Source organism: Petaurus breviceps, unplaced genomic scaffold (assembly GCF_028583685.1).
Source record: "Petaurus breviceps papuanus isolate PSGF00001 unplaced genomic scaffold, PetGlider_PUasm1.0 90792, whole genome shotgun sequence".
Lineage (NCBI taxonomy): Eukaryota > Metazoa > Chordata > Mammalia > Diprotodontia > Petauridae > Petaurus > Petaurus breviceps.
The window spans coordinates 1,631,302-1,637,301 of NW_027187347.1; the positions used below are offsets into that span (position 1 = coordinate 1,631,302).

A 6,000-nucleotide genomic window follows, 5' to 3' on the forward strand; every position below is an offset into this window, starting at 1 on the left:
TCAGTATCTTCATGTGTAAAATGAAAGGGTTGGACAACATGGCCCCTGAAATTTCCACCAGCTTTTGTTTTATGATTCTGTGCCTTTTCTGAAACTGTTTGATTTCTTCCTCCAGGAGCAAATACAAAATGCTCTGTTTGGCATTCAAAGCCCTTCATAACCTAGCCCCTACACCAGGGGTAGGGAACCTTCAAGCTTTGAGGCTACACATGGCCCTCTAAGTCCTACAGTTACAGGGCCACACTTGAGGATCTAAAGGGTCATATATGTCCTCAAAGCCACAGGTTCCCTACCCCTGCCCTAGACCTTTCCAGTCTTCTTACACCTTACTCCCAAAAATGTATTCTTCAGTTCAATGACACTGCCCTCCTGATTGTTCCACAAACAAGAAACTCCATCTCTTGGTTCCAGAGTTTTTTCCTGGCTGTCCCCCAGGCCTGGGACACTCTCTGTCCTCTGTTCAGACTACTAATCTCCTGGGCTTCCCAACTATAATCCCACATTCTACATGAAGCCTTCCCCATCCCTTCTCAATTCCAGTGCTTCCCCTCTGCTAATTATTTCCTATTTACCCTGCATATAGCCTGCTTTGTATATATTTGTTTGCATGTTGTCTCCTCCATTATCCTGTAAGCATCTTGAGGGCAGGGACTATCTGCTTCTTTTTGTGTCCCCAGCACTTAGTACTTAGTGTCTGTCTGTAATGATAATAGGAGTTCCATGTTTAAACTTATCAGGGTTTCCATAGATAAGGGAGGCCTCTGCCCCAGTATCTATTAATGCCCTAGTTACAGCAGTTGATCCATTTTTCCAATACATGGTTAAGCCAATATGTGGTCTGTGTATTTCTTTAATCTGGGCTGGGGCTTGGCCTATTTCCTGTTCTCCCTGAGGGTGTGACAAACTTGGATACAATGATTCAGGAGTATCTGTAGGGGTAGTTCCTACTTCCCTATTCAACCTCACATTAAGTACCTTTTCTTGGTACATCTTCTTTATAGCTCTTTAGTTAGAGTACCATCTATTCTTCTAAAATCTATTTCTGCCCTCAAAAGAGTAGTAAACAATTCTTTTCTTGTCAGTCCATTCTGACTTTGAATCCACTGGCTATTTATTCTTCTCTCTTGAGGAAATTTGTCTTTCCCCCTTTCCCTTAAGTCACTTAACTGTGAAATCTTATCCAGCACCTCCAAAAGAGGGTACCCTATTTCCTCAATTAGTAGAGTCAGAATTAGGTGCTTATAAGCAGGAGGAACGGTCTTCACCATGATATTTCTATGAGGAATTGCTAAGGGGACATCATGATATGTATCTGCATCTCCAACCATGATAGCAGTTTTCATTACTTCTTCTTTCAACTTTCTCATGTAGTCTCTAAGTGAGTACCAGGGTCTATCTCCACTAGGCCACATAGAATCAGTGGGATGCATTTTATTGCATCCATCAGCAGCTAAAGCTAACAGATGGGTCGTATTGTTACCTCCTGCCATATGAAAATCTCTAAAAAGTTTGCTGGAAAAAAGGATTCTGACAAATACTTATAAATTTCAAGCAGTCCACATTATCTACCAATACTCCTCTGGTTCCTTCATCAGTGATTCTCACCATCCAAGACATTAGCGATTCTCCCATCCTTTAAGTGAATCAACTTAATATATCAGTAACCTCTTGTTGAGTGCAATCCTCAATTATCTCCCTGAACTCTGTTTGGCCCTGGTGGCTCTCCTGTTTTCTTCTTAGCATGGGATGAACTTCTGCATTAGAAGCCTCTTCATCTAACTTTGTTCCATTCTCCTCCCACACATTCTCCTAGCAGTCATAAGGGCAACTAGGCCTAGCCTGTACAAAAGCTGCATGCACATTCCTTTTCTTAGTTTTTCACTTCCTTTTAGCTAAATGAATAGTAGTTTGTTCTTCTACCACCTGAGACCCTCTAGCTTGAAAGAAAGCCTGAATGTTGTGGCACAGTAAAATTCTTATGCAAACCAGCCAACTCTCTTCCCATCTGAGCTTTCTCCTCCAGTAGTTTATCTCTGCTTTTACACATAAGACAATAACTTGTTAGCAAGGCCCAGTCTCTCCTACACACCCCTGCCATTTCTTTCCCTGGTTCTATTGGTATTCCTTGCAAACATCTTTGCAAATCTCTGCGTTCTCCCTTGCATAGCCTCAGTTCCCAGTTTTCAACAGAGCCCTGTGCTTTTAGCCCATTCTCTTGCTAGAGAGAAATAAGGTAAATTCTCCCATCTTGGGATATCCATTTATCTCTCTAAAATCCTCTTGTCTCCAAATAGAGGTCTGATATTTGGTGATCCCATCCTTGTTACCAGATATAACGCCAATGTGATATTCACAGCACCCACGGCAGCTATGAATATACTGGTGTAAGTCTGAATCACAAAATGTAACAGACTCTCAACATGAAAGACAGAACCAAAATATTTACTCAAACACCAGAAAGCTGAATCCCAACACCAGAAAACCAAATCCATCACAGCAACCAAGAAGTTTGTACACATAACCAATGTAGCAAGTACCAACATCTCCAAGCCTTCCTTCTGTCAGGCCTTCAAAACAAAACAGGCTCCCTTAAGCAAAAATGTCCCTCCCTCATCCACTCTAGCTGCTCCTTCTCCACTGTTTGCTCCCAGCTCTGTTCCTCCTCTCCCTTGCTCCTTCCTGTTCTACCTTTTAAGCAAGTTCTTCCCCCCCTGGGCTCCATGTGATTACATCTGACTTATTAAGAGCAGGGAAGGTCTTCAAATTCCCATTATCATTACCCTGTCACATAATAGATGACAAATATATGTTTACTGATTTATTGATTGGTCTTGGGATCTCTGAGTGGGAAGGAGAGGTCAGTTTCAAATGAAATAGATTTATCATGGTTTCATATTTCCGTAAATCTTTCTTTCACCTCCTCTTGTTCCTGCTTCCTTCTTCTTCTCTCTCCCATCCTTTACAACTCTCTATTTACCAATTTCCTTCCCATGTTTCATTTGCATTTTCCCTTCTTTCTCCCTCAGGAGTTAAAACTTTAACCTGGCTAGGGACTTCACTGGAGATTAGATCTGTGATTTCATTGTATAAGGAACTCTTAAGAAAGGAAACTCCCTCTCCCAAAGCAGGTCAGCACCTTCTCTGTAACTTATAGTGTTGAGAGTTTGCTGGAGCACTTAAAGAGAGAGGTTAAGTAAATTCCCTGGGATTACACAAAAAGCACATGTCCCAAATGGGACCTGAAGCCAGAATATGCACAAGAATGTTCAGTTGCTTCAGTCATGTCCGACTCTTTGTGACCCCACTTGGGGTTTTCTAGGCAAAGATTCTGGAGCAGTTTGCTATTTTCTTCTCCAGCTCATTTTACAGATGAAGAAACTAAGGCAAACAGGATTAAGTGACTTATCCAGGGTCAGACAGCTAGAAGTATCTTCAGCCTGATTTTAACTTAAGATGAGTCTTCCTGACTCCAGGCCCAGAATTCTAAAGCATTCCATTATCTTTGCCAAGAAAGACCCAAAGGAGATCACACAGAGTTGGACACAACTAAAACAAATGAACAACAACATGCATAAGGAATGTTTCATTTAGTTGGGAGGAGGGGAAAGAAGAAGGGAGGTTGACAAACTGTAGGGTCACCTGTTTTTGCATGGTTTCTGAGATAAGAATGGTTTTTATATTTTAAAAAAAATTTAGTTTATAGTATATGAAATCCCAAAGTCTAGAACATAAGAGTCACTTAATACATGATTGTTAACTAACTGGTTAATTACTGGTAACCCCTAAAGTCAAACAGCCAGTATGTGTCAGAGAAGGGACTTGAACCAAGTCTACATAGACAGGGAACCTGCCACCTCAAGGTCATGTGTGGTCTTTTAGGTCCTTGGGTTCAGTCTTTTGAGTGAGTCCAAGTTTTACAGGAAAATCCTTTTAGGGGAAGTTAGGTGGCACAGTGAATAGAGTAGGAGGTCCTCCGTAGAGTCAGGAGGACCTGAGTTAAGTTCACTTAACACTTACTAGCCATGTGACCATGGGCAAGTAACTTAACCCCAATTTCCCTGCCTTCCCCCTGCAAAAAAAAAAAAAAAAGGAAAATCATTTTATTAAGGATATTTGTTCTGTGAAGTTTAGATTTAGTCAAAGGGCCATACTTGAGGACCTAGAGGGCCACATGTTGTCTCAAGGTTGCTGATTCCCCACCCCTGGTCTAACTAAACTGTAAAGTTTTCTCTCTCATTAAAACATAAAAGAGAACTCTCTTTGATGTTTTCCTTTGTTTTTTTTTAAAGGAATGTCTTAAGACATCCAGTTTTGATTTCCATGAACCATTTCTTCTTCCTTTTCCAAAAGCTGTCTTAAAAGGTTGGACTATACAATTTGTGTGAAAATTTCAATACTTGTACTTCAGTGCTTCTAAATTAACAGCAGGGGGCAATAGCATACCAGAAATAGCCAGCAGGCAGACAGGCCTCTCTGAAAGCTGTGCCTGTGCTACTCAGTATCACAAGGGCCTGGATGAACTCAGATGAGCTCAGCCCTCAGATGGAGCCTTTTGTTCTGTGTCCGGGCTGACAAAGCCCTGCTCAGTCTCTGGTGTGAGCTGTGACTTATTTAGGCGGCATTTAATCGTGATGCAGTTTACTTTATGCAAAGGACAAGTCTTCACTAATCCCTGGTCTGAGGCTCCCTGGGAAGGGCAAAGGAAAGGGCTAGGGCCGTGTGGGAAGAGAGAGAATGCAAGCTAAAACTCAAGTTCTCAGGCCATGAAAAGCACTAAAAAAAAAAAAAGACGAGAAGGGAAGAAGTAATTGTCGGTATTTTAAAAGTTTGTCACATCTCATTTCTGTTCCTTTTGAAACTTTAGATGGTTTTCCTAACACTTCATTCATCCTCAATAAACCTGTGTTTCTTTTCCTGTTTTAAACTTAGCTTCTCTTTTCTACATCTGTGAATTCAAACGATATTTAAACAAATATTTATTGACTGTAGAGTGCAGGGTAGTCGGGTTATGAAGACAAAAATGAAAGTCTTTGTCTTCCAGGCAATTACCCATTCCACTGGGAGGAGGGGAGCAGAGATATAATATTATGCACAGAGATAGATTAATACACAGTAATTTGAAAAGAGAGAAAATACTAATAACTGGGGAATCAGGGAAAGCTTCCCAGAGGAACTCTCACCTGAGCTGAGAGGCTTCTGAGAGGAAGAGTTGTAGAGGAAGTACATTCTGGGCCCAAGGCCAGGAGGTGGCAACTAGTTCACAATTCAGAGGCCAGAAATACAGTTTTTAAAGGAAAACTTGGTCCCATTTTTTTTTTTTCATTTATCTAAGGGGCTAGAATTATGTAGTCTTTTTTTTTTAACCAATAAACATTTTATTAAGCACTTAGTATGTGCCAAGAATCTTTCTAGATGATAACAAAAAATATATTCATCTGTCAACATTTCTTTGGTGCAACAATGCTAATAAAATCCAGATCCTGCTCATTTATAACTTGAAATAATGGGTTAAGAAGTAACTTATTATTTAGACCTTGGTTTGTAAATGGCTCATAGATCTAGAGTTGGAGGGAATTTCAGAGGCCTTCTGGTCCAAGCCCCTGGATTTTGCTGCTGAGGAAACTGAGGTCCAAAAGATCTAATGATCTGTCCAAGGTCACACAGACAGTGACCTCAAGGGCTGGCAAATAACCCAATGTAATAATAGTGTGGTTGTTAAGAGATAAGGCCTAGGCATATTTTTAAATGGCAGAGTAGACAACCATCTTTAAGTTAAGAGATTCTATAAAACCTCCTAGCAGTAACCCCAACCAGCTGCCATGGCACCTGTTCCCCTTTCTATAAGCCCAAAATTCTAACCAATCCTTTCCTTAACATTTTAGATAATGGGGGGAGGAAGCAGGGAGGGGAGAAATTTGGAACTCAAAATCTTATGGAAGTGAAAACTGAAAACTATATATATATATATATATATATATATATATATATATATATATATAT

At 40.5% G+C, this 6,000-nt stretch overlaps 1 long non-coding RNA gene across 1 annotated transcript in view; it reads right to left on the reverse strand.

Annotated features, from left to right (window-relative positions):
• LOC138147367 (uncharacterized) overlaps window positions 1-6,000 on the reverse strand; it is a 51,354-nt gene that overhangs the window by 19,170 nt on the left and 26,184 nt on the right. The window lies entirely within an intron of this gene.